The 11,167-nt window shown below is 45.3% G+C and overlaps 1 pseudogene; it reads left to right on the forward strand.

The window, feature by feature from the left end:
• The first annotated feature begins 304 nt into the window (after positions 1-304).
• LOC136469551 (uncharacterized) lies at positions 305-2,056 on the forward strand (annotated as a pseudogene).
• The last annotated feature ends 9,111 nt before the right edge of the window (positions 2,057-11,167 follow it).

The following is an 11,167-nucleotide window of genomic DNA, read 5'->3' on the forward strand; positions in this document are numbered from 1 at the left end:
AATGAGAAAAAGCATGACATGCAGCAATGACTCAAGAAGAAAGGGATGAAAAAAATAAAAAACATAGATAAAAGTATCTTCTAAGAAAGGCGAAAACTACACTAGCTGCTAGGTCGAGAGGTCCACCACATTCCGATTTTCCATTTCTGAATTCAATATTACCATTTTTTAGTTTATTTAATGTATAGTGATGTATATGTTGTAAATGTATATACATTGAGCTAAAAGTTTTGTGCAAATTAGGAAAAAATTAGATGGACTAAAACTTTGAAAATCAAGAAAAGTTTTTTTTTGTTGTGTATGAATGATACCACCTACTTGCATCAGTCATTGGTTTGCTTATTTGTTGTATAATTATGTTGTACTAGTTAGAGTTGAATCAACCACGAAAAACACTGATGGCTATGAAGATAGTGACTGGCTACATCGAAATAACTCATACGAACTCATGCAGATTGATAAAGATAACACATGTACCATTTTGGTTTCTTTTGTTCCTAATACTATTTTTTGTTGTGTTTGTATGATGTCGAGGCCAAGGTTAATATCATGTTATTATATATATGTAGATGACTACTCCGATAGATGTACAGATCAAAGTGGCATAATTGACTTGACTGACGCATCACCTGATCTAAACCTAGGTTCATTGTTTTTTCATTAATGTTATCTATTTGAGAAGAAAAAATATAGTGGGCAACCCAAATGTCGTTCATGACAATGTAATAAGGAATTAATGTTCTTGCAATATGTGCCCTTCTATAATTTATTTGAGACCGTACTTTTTATCAATATATAGGTGCTACAAATGCATCCAATTCCATCGACAATATTGTCATGTGTCCAAAAGAGCGTAAGCGTGACCTAGATAGAACACGACGGGCTGCACTGTCTCGTAAACAAAAGGAGCTAATAAACCAGAGGCGGCATGACTTGTATGCGGTAAAAATGATGTAAGAAAACTACAAATGACTCCACAAGAGAAGAAGGAGAAGTGAAAAGAGATGAAGAAAAACTATAACAGGATGGTGAGAGAACACCGAGCCAACAATTTGCATCCGGACTCATTAGCCATGGAGAGCCATCACTTTAACCCTCAGCTTATTTTCCCTTCTTCACCTCAATCTCCTAAAATGCCTTCACACGATATGAAAATACACGAATCGAGGGCACAACTATTGACATTGCGCCATATGTAGTTCAAAATCTAGAAGTCCAAACCCCTTAAATGGCTATGGCACAGACCATACATAGGCATCGAGTGACCACTAGAGAGAGAAATGCCCTTCTATCCCGTCGCAATCGGGCTTTTGAAGCAAACATTGGAAGAAGGGCTAGAGGGTGTGCGGATGGAAAGTGCAATGATTCGAACGACATGACTCAACCGAGTGTGGTTTACAATGGTAATTAGCCTTGATTAGTATATATTGTCGGTACTTTCACCTTCGCTCTTCTATTAAAAAAAACTCATACCTTTTGTTACTATAGGTGGTGTCACCCAGGAAACTCTAGTTCCACCACCTAATAATTGCACAAGTACACAGACACAACCGTCTATAGTTGATGGTACCTCTTCAATGCCTCCAAACAGTGCACAAGCTCATACGTTAGACTCTATGGTCGAGGATGGTATTTTCTTTACTAAATTTATCCTTTTTTTGTTTTTTGTATGCCATTATGTTTCTCTCATCATATATGTGGCCGTGTTGCACATACTATGATGAGGATGTCATATTTGAGGAGGACGAGGAAGACGATGAGGCGTACTTTTTCGCCGAACAAGGTACATCGTGCAATAGTCAAAACATTCTTTCACAAACTTTCTTTCAATGCGTAACACATCAACATTTTGTCAAAAGACGACGAGGAGGGAACCGACGTCGAGCACAATCTTGACATGGATGAGGAAGATAATAGTGAGCCTGATGTCTTGGATCCATACGATAGGGTTTACGCTAATGTCCCATCAGAGTCGCACATGCTACCGTCGGTGCTAAACTACGAGCACTGCAACGCAAAGAAATTCAAGGGTGAACCACCTGGATTCTATTGTTAGGGTGGAAAGATTCATCTTTCAACTCCTGAGACACCACTAGAGCTCATGAGGTTGTGGTCAAGCTCGGACGCTGATGCTATGCACTTTCATGCAAACATCAGATATTTCAACGACCACTTCTCAGTACTGCCACCTAGATTATGTGACCACTAACATGCGAATCTGTGGTGTCTACACATTCCATGCCCATGGCCAGATTTTCCATAACATACGATCATTTGGTAAAGAGGATGGTGTCAAAAAGAGACACCTCAAGCTTTATTTTTATGACGATGATCCATCCCTCGAGCATCAGATGAGCAAGTGCCGTGAGCAATCAACCCAAAAAGATAGAGAAGTTGTAGAGCAATTGGTTAGTATCTTTAATGGGAATCCCTACTCTCAACAACTAAGGAGTATGGGACATGTTGAAAACCTCAAGGATTACCAGGTCGAGTTGAACCTTCACCAGTGGCTTGACCAGAGAACATATAACGTGCCATTGACATCAGAGGTGGCCGCCGTCTGGGTTGAGGGGAGTGAGCGTCATGGCCAATTTGAGCATAGTGTTCTCCTACAAGGGAAGGATCAGTCAATACACGACATCTGCTCATATAATGCATGGTACGACCCACTATTATACTCGGTGTTCTTTCCAATGGGTGAACTCGGGTGGCACAACTGCATTCCAAAAGTGGGTGTGACTATGGCTCAAGTTGATCGAGCTCGAGCAATCCACAAAAAGCGTGCTGAGAATGGTGACGATGATGATGGAGGTAACTTGAACTCTTTTCAATAATGCAATATAAACTCTTTTCTATTAATTCATGATATAAATTCGAACAATGTCTCTGTCGATGAAATATGGTCGGCAGTCCACCGAGGGGGGTACCCGTGGTAGTAGATTGTCGGTAGACGGTGCATGTAATCAAGAACCAGATGGTGACACAAGGCATAGAGACAGCGATTTAGATAGGTTCGGGCCATCTGGTCGACGTAATACCCTACGTCCTGTGTCTTTGGTGTATTGTATTGAGATGTATACAGATTAACATGTCCTCTAGGGGACCCTTGTCTCTCCTTATATACTCCGAAGAGACAGGGTTACAAGTAAAGTATCCAATTTGGTACTATTACAATATCTAGTACAACTTGTAATCTTGATGTGCATGCCTTGATCTTACGGGCCGGGCCACCTCGGATGGTGCGGCCCATGTACCATCTTGTGGTACCTGGGGGTATATCCCCCACAGCTAGTCCCCGAGCGCCATGTATTCTAATGCGACACGCCGTTTCAACCTTCTCCGAACAGTGAGGCTTGAGTTCTTGACACCTCCGACCGCCGTTGTCGCCGGAGAAGTAGGTTGTCCGAAGAAAGTATGGTGCTCTTAAGAAGAAAGAAAAAGATTTCTATCTTGGGAAGTGTGCCCACTTGTATTTCTAAAAAGAAATGTAAGTGCATCTTGAAGCGTAGCGTCTTTGATCATCAGAGGCGTAGGGGTCAAAAAACAAACACATTCACCACAAGGTGAAGTGTGCCCACTTAGTCCCCGAGCCTGGTAGTAGGTGACATAGGCACGTGGTGCCAGGGTCTAAAAAGAATTCCCAGTTAAGTTGAGAACCCAATTGTCGTACAGGCAATACGAGATGCACCGTCAGGTGCATCGTACCGATGTAGTCCCCGAGCTTGCTGGAAGGCGAGGTATGAGCCTTGTAGCAAGGTCTAAGTGATAAAAAATATCCCAACTATATGTGAGTTGCCAGTCGCATGTAGTCGAGACGCAAAGTCCCCGAGCCATGGTCGGAGAGTGGTCGAGGTAGTCCCCGAGCACAGGTTGAGGAGCGAGTGACAAAGTCCCCAAGCCATGGTCGGAGAGTGATCGAGGCAGTCCCCGAGCACAGGTCGAGGAGCGAGCGACAAAGTCCCCGAGCCGTGGTCGAAGAGTGATCGGGTCAATCCCTGAGCGTAGGTCAAGAAGCGAGCAACAAAGTCCCCGAGCCATGGTCGGAGAGTGGTCGAGGTAGTCCTCGAGCATAGGTCAAGGAGCGAGCGATGAAGTCCCCGAGCTGTGGTCGGAGAGTGCTCGGGGCAGTCCCTGAGCGTAGGTCAAGAAGCGAGCGACGAAGTCCCCGAGCATAGCTCAAAATTACTGCAATATAAATATGTAGAATGGTAGTACATGATGTACAAAATAATAAATTATGGAGAAAAAATCAGCGATGAAGAAATAACGCTTAGCAGTCATTTGCAAATGAGCATGATGTGATAAAGCAGTTGGTGCTTTGTAAACATCAGTGTTAATATGAAGTTTGTGTTTATACTTAATATAAACCGCCCGACCAGTTAGTATGTAGCTGAGTCTCCAGATCTAGTTAGCCCGTTAACCATAACGCGGGGCATGGAGCCCGTGCACGTGTAGGAAGAACAAAGTGTTGCTAAGGAGCCGCTGCCGACCACCCATAACGTAGAGGGCAGACGCTTGTGCACGTGTAGGGAGGAGCCAGAGATAGGGCCTTTTCTGGAGACATCGAGCGTCAACATGACTGGTCGATGATTTGCATTAAGTATAGCTGTATGTTATATTTAAGATGGTATACATGGACAAATGTTATTTGAAGAATAATCATGACAAGGATGTTGTGGAGAAACATCGTAATGAAAATTGTATTAAATATAAATATTAGAAGTGTACTTATCTTTGAATAGAAATCTGGTCGATGGCGATAAAGTTGTCCGGTCCTCGAGCTTTTGGACCTGTCGTCCTGACAGTGGTCGCGGTTGTCGTAGCGCCATTCTTCATGGCGGTCATCATTGCGTCAAAGCATAGGGGTCGAAGCTCAGTGGAGTTGCTCGAGGCGTGGTCGATGTGGTCTGGTGGTCGGAGCTTGGCAGAGCCGCTTGGCTGGTCGACGTGGTTCGTGGTCGACGTGAGCTCAGGGGAGCCGCTCGGGACGTGATCAACGTGGTCCGTGGTCGACGTGGCTCGACGCGGCTCGCTCAGCGGCTCGCTTGGCTTGACATGGCTCACTAGATGGCTCGGCGTGGCACGCCTCTGGCTGAGACCGCTCGCTGTTGGAGTCATCGTGTTTGGCTCCATGATGATGGATACGTGCAAGTAGACCTCACATGTAGTTGCTTTGCTTCCTTTTGTGTAGATGTATATACGTATATACATGCTACGTATCTTGTTAACTTTGCATGGCTTGGGTAGATCACGCGTCCTTGCTGATGTGTTGCGATCGTCGTGCACTCGGTCGAGATTCTCCTCTTTGGCAGGCATCGATACTTGTGGTGGCGATCAGTCATCATGCAAGTCCGAGCAGATCGGAGTAGGATTCTTCTACACGTGCGGCTCTGTGTGTCATCGAAACCTGGTAGTCGGTACCTCAAGACGGGTGAAGTAGGGCCCATCCGGACAAGGCTAGAGTCACGCCCTCGAATACGGGATGCCGCCGCATGCCTGAGGTGCTGCTATGAGTTGCACTTAGGCACATCAGGATTTGATCATCATGGTCCGGCGAAGGACGTCATCACGAGACCGCGAGTTACCATTGGCGCCATTGGTTGGTTGATGCATGATTTGGCATATCAACATTGGCCAAAGCTTGGTGTTTCGGCGGTGGGAGCCACAACGAGCTGTCAATGAGGGAGTGCCGTCGATGTGGATCGATGAGTCACCGCCGTGGCCCGACGATTGCCGCTATTTGGTGCCTCTCGATCCGGGTTGACATCGAGTCTTTAAGGGCGTAGACAAGCAAGGAAATTAGTATACATGTATACGCACTCCATTGTTGCATGGCCCATAACTATGCATGCATGTGGACATGCAAGTCTCAGATATGCTGAATATTTTTAGCTAGCATGGCCGATTGACCCCGTCGAGGCTTTGATGGTGGCCACGCGGCACATAGATGGATTTCTTCCGGCTTCGCTGTGAGACTCTTGATCGAATCTGGCACAGGCTGCTGCGGTTGTCGCTAGGTGCAGCTGTGGTTGACGACGAGGCCACCGCCAGTTGTCGACGATGAGAGGGACAACTAAGTTCCTACCAACAATATCCGTGCAGATATCTGGCGATGTACGCATATTGTTGAATATTAAGGAAAACAAATTGACTTAGCTGTCTTTGAAGATCTGATGCGTCGATGGTTGACTCCGATCTGGTGCATGGCTATGATGCCTGGGCCCATCGTGCGGCCAGAGCATGACTCTGTAGATTGAACCCACGTTGGGCCTCCTTGATTAGTTGCATGTCCGCCATGAGTCAGATTGGATCATGTCTACAGGCTAGCTAGGCATCACGGTGGGATCTCAGATCTGATCAGCATGGGACAAGTTTCTTGGTATGCCGCCGCTGAGGCCGATCAAGATCATCATGCCGTGATGCGTTGTTGAAGGACGCCAGCCACGAGAAGCCAAGTCACCGCGATTGACGTTGACGAAGAAAATTCTCATCTGGTTCGCTTGGGATCAGCACGCACAACCCCTAAAAGGGGACCCCTACCTGGCGCACCACTATCGATGAAATATGGTTGGCAGTCCACCGAGGGGGGTGCCCGTGGTGGTAGATTGTCGGTAGACGGTGCGTGTAATCAGGAACCAGATGGTGACACAAGGCACAGAGATAGCGATTTAGACAGGTTCGGGCCGTCTGGTCGACGTAATACCCTACGTCCTGTGTCTTTGGTGTATTGTATTGAGATGTATATAGATTAACCTATCCTCTAGGGGACCCTTGTCTCTCCTTATATACTCCGAAGAGATAGGGTTACAAGTAAAGTATCCAATTTGGTATTATTACAATATCTAGTACAACTTGTAATCTTGATGTGCACGCCTTGATCTTATGGGTCGGGCCACCTTGGATGGTGCGGCCCATGTACCATCTTGTGGTACCTGGGGGTATATCTCCCTAACCTGTTGTGAATACATGTGTCTCCATGCATGACTACTACTGCTACAAGTTCTAGATGTGGCCAGGGATATTTAATCCAATACTCTATGGCCGATGTCTTTTCTAGCAATTCACCGTCGACACCTACATCAAGATTGAGAGCTCGCATTTAGACTACATGAGGAACAATCAAGATACTTTTAGTGCTGACCTATACCAAGGCCTAGTGGATAGCATGCATTCGGGTGAAGGATCTACTAAGAAAGTCGAAAGGCATACTGTCCTATCTTCGTCATTCATCGAAGGACCCCATGATATGAGGTGCTGGTACATGGATGTAATGGCTCTGGTGAGAAAGTATAGTAAACCTGATATCTTCCTCACAATGACGTGCAACTCTAACTAGGATGAGATCAAGAATGAACTTTATTCATGCCAAACACCACAGGACCACCCAGATCTTGTCACACGAGTCTTTAGAGCAAAGTTAGAGGCGATGAGAAAAATGTTGATGGAGAAAGACATACTTGGGAAGGTGAAGACCTATGTATATGTAGTGGAGTTTTAGAAGAGGGGCTTGCCGCATGCACACTTCTTGCCAATAATGGAATGAAAGTACAAACTCACATGTCCCGAGCAATATGACGTGATCATCACTGTAGAGCTACCAAACAAGAAAAAGTACCATGAGCTATACAAGATGGTCACAAAGCATATGATGCATGGTCCTTGTGGGACACTTAATCCATACTGTCCATGCACGGTGGGCCGCGGGTCATTCAAAAACCATTACCCGCACCCATTCTGTGAGGCCACATCACAGGGAAAGGATTCGTACCCCATCTATCGATGATGCAATGACGGTCATACACAAAAAGTTCAAGGCCATTACCTGGACAATCAATGGGTCATTTCTTACAACCCTTGCCTACTACGTACATTCAACTACCATATAAATGTTGAGCCCTAATGGAGCATTAAATCAGTAAAGTATCTGTTCAAGTACATATACAAGGGACATGACAGGGCGTTGGTGGCAATGAGGGAGATCGACAAAGCAGACAAGAAAGGCAACATTGATGAGATCAAGCAGTATAGAGACGCCCGGTGGGTGACACCTCCAGAAGCACTGTGGAGTATATATGGCTCTAACTTGAGCAAAAACCATCCACCAGTACAGCAGTTACAGCTTCATCTACCTGACATGCACATGGTGGCATTTCATAAATGGAACAAGGTTGAACAGATCATTAATACGCCAGGTGCAGAAGAGTCAATGCTAACAACATACTTCGAGGCAAATAGGATGCATGAGAAAGTTCACCAAATCTTGTATTGGGACTTCCCGGAGCATTTTACCTGGCAGTCTGATGGTAAATTCTGACAGAAAAGGAAAAACTCCATTTTCCAAGTTGGCAGAGTCATCTCAGCCCATCCTGCTAAGGGAGAAAGCTACTTTCTTCATGTTCTCTTAAACAATGTTGATGGCGTGCTACCGCATATGAACACCTTAGGATGGTTGATGACGTGCTACTGCCTTTGTTCCATGAAGTTGTAGAAAGGAGGGGTCTAATCAAGAAAGACAATACACTGGATGAATGTCTAAGTGAAGCTACTTTCTTTTAGATGCCTTCCTCTCTACGAAGGCTATTTGCAACAATATTGGTATTCTGCGAGCCAAATGATGTGATATGGTTGTGGAAAAACACTATGATACAATGTCAGAGGACTACAGTCGCAATAATCCATCCCCAGATCTGGTGCAACAGATGGTTTTGATAGACATTAGAAACATGCTGCAGTCTATGGGGAAGGACATAAGGTCATTTCCTCTTCTAGATATTGATCACTCATATGACGATGCTAGCCATATTCCTCGTGAGATATTTGAGGAAGCTAGCATCAAGCAGAATCCCAAAGATGTGCTATTGTGCGACTCACTAAATGTCAAGCAAATAATGGTCATTGTCTATAGCAAACAAGGTGGGCTGTTCTTTGTGGATGGACCTGGTGGGACGGGAAAGACCTTTTTGTATAGGGCACTTCTCGCAAAACTACGTAGCCAGGACAAGCTTGCCGTGGATATAGCTACATCTAGAGCCACAACATCCATAATGCCAGGCAAGAGGACGGCCCACTTGTGTTTCAAGATACCCCTCACTGTTGAAGAGGGTGGTTGTTGTAGCTTCACAAAACAGAGTGGTACTGCCAAGTTGCTACAGCAAGCAGCTTTGATAATTTGGGACGAGACATCTATGACAAAGAGGCAAAATGTGGAAGCACTAGACAACAACCAATGGGACATAATGGGCTAGTCAGACCTACCATTTGGTGGGAAGACTGTTGTCCTTGGTGGGGATTTCAGATAGGTCCTCCCTGTTGTGCGGAAATGATCCATGTCTCAAATAGTCGGTACTTCTCTATGAAGGTCGTATCTTTGGGAATCAAGCCTGTCTGCAACATGAGGGCTCAGAGTGACCCATAGTTTGTAGATTATCTATTGCGCATTGGTGGTGGAACGAAAGAGGTTAACGAAGATGGCAATTTACGTATTCTAGATGAGATCTGTGTCTCGTACTCTGGCGATGCCGAGAAAGATCTTCATAGATTGATCAGCATCATCTTTCTAGATCTAAATGCAAACATGGTAGACAAAGACTACATTACCACCAGAGTGATTTTATCTACACGTAATGATTGGGTTGACATGATCAATATGAAAATGATTGATATGTTCTTGGGCGGTGAGACGGTGTATCATAGTTTTGACTCCGTGGTAGATGATCCACATAACTACTATCCATCAGAGTTCCTTAATAGTCTAACCCCTAGTGGGCTGCCTCCACACATCTTGAAGCTCAAGCTCAGGTGTCTTGTCATATTGCTTAGGAATATTGACCCTGCCAATGGGCTATGCAATGGTATAAGGATGGTGGTGCGGGGGTTCCAAAGAAATACAATTGATGCGAAAATCGCGGTGGGGCAGCATGCTGGGAAGCGGGTATTCCTTCCTCGAATACCGCTATGCTTGTTCGATGATGAGATGTTCCCGTTCTAGTTTAAGAGGAAGCAGTTTCCTATCAGGCTAAGCTTTGCCATGATGGTCAACAAGTCATAGGGCCAAACTATCCCAAACGTGGGTGTGTACCTGCCCACACCGGTGTTCTTTCACGGTCAGTTGTACGTTGCGATGTCTAGAGCCACATCAAGAACAAATATTAAGATCCTTTCCCTCCCACCTGATGCGGATGCATAGGAGGAGGAGGAGGCCAAAAAGATAGAGAAGAAAAATGCTAAAAAGAATGCCAAGGAAAAAAAATAAGAATGCGTCAAATAAAAAAGATAAGGATAAGAAGACCACAATAGTGGATGGAACTTTCACAAAGAATATTGTATTTAAGGAGGTTCTAATGCCATAGGCAAGGTAACAGAACATTACTAACACATACAATGCATTTTTTATTCAATTAAATATTGCACAAATAGTATCTCACTAACGCGATGTCAGTGCCATGGACGCGGCGATCGCTCGAACATCGACATCCACCGATAGCAAGCCAGCGAGTGTCATAATGGACATACACAAGATCAGGAGGAACAACAAGGTATGGACAGACCCTGATGAATTCCGTCCGAAGCAGTTCCTCACGGGTGGCGCGACGGACGCTACTAGCACTCCCGTACGAAATAGTCATCGAGATCGCCGAGCTTGTCGCCGTGACCTCGCCACACCCGATGGAGAACCTCTATAGCCTCCATGGCATGTATGTGTTCATAGTCCACCCAAGCATGAGTCACATTACTTACACATTTAATTTGTCTACCTATACCGTGTGTGTGTCTTTGCAGTTGCCAGACCATGCGCACGACGTGCATGGAGCACGTCGTCAGGAGCCACGTAGTGCTAGAGAGGGAGGAATCCATGAGGTGGTCATAGATGCTTATATTAAACTGTTGAAGTCCTAGGAGGGTTTGAAAAAGAGGCCAGGAGGTATAGTCTATCTTGAAACTGCGTGCTTAGTTGCAATCATGAAGCGGGATGGAGAACAGGATGAGACCATTTGTCGGTACAGAAAGTGACCAACTAGTGAATATTTATAGGTTTGCCATACATTTTGATTGGAGGTGGCCTAGCACTCAATGACACAGGGTTTATACTAGTTCAGGCAATGTGCCCTACGTCCAGTTTGAGTTGGTCGATGACTTTATTCCTGAGCCTAGGTGCTCAAAGTCTGCA

Source organism: Miscanthus floridulus, chromosome 8 (genome assembly GCF_019320115.1).
Source record: "Miscanthus floridulus cultivar M001 chromosome 8, ASM1932011v1, whole genome shotgun sequence".
Lineage (NCBI taxonomy): Eukaryota > Viridiplantae > Streptophyta > Magnoliopsida > Poales > Poaceae > Miscanthus > Miscanthus floridulus.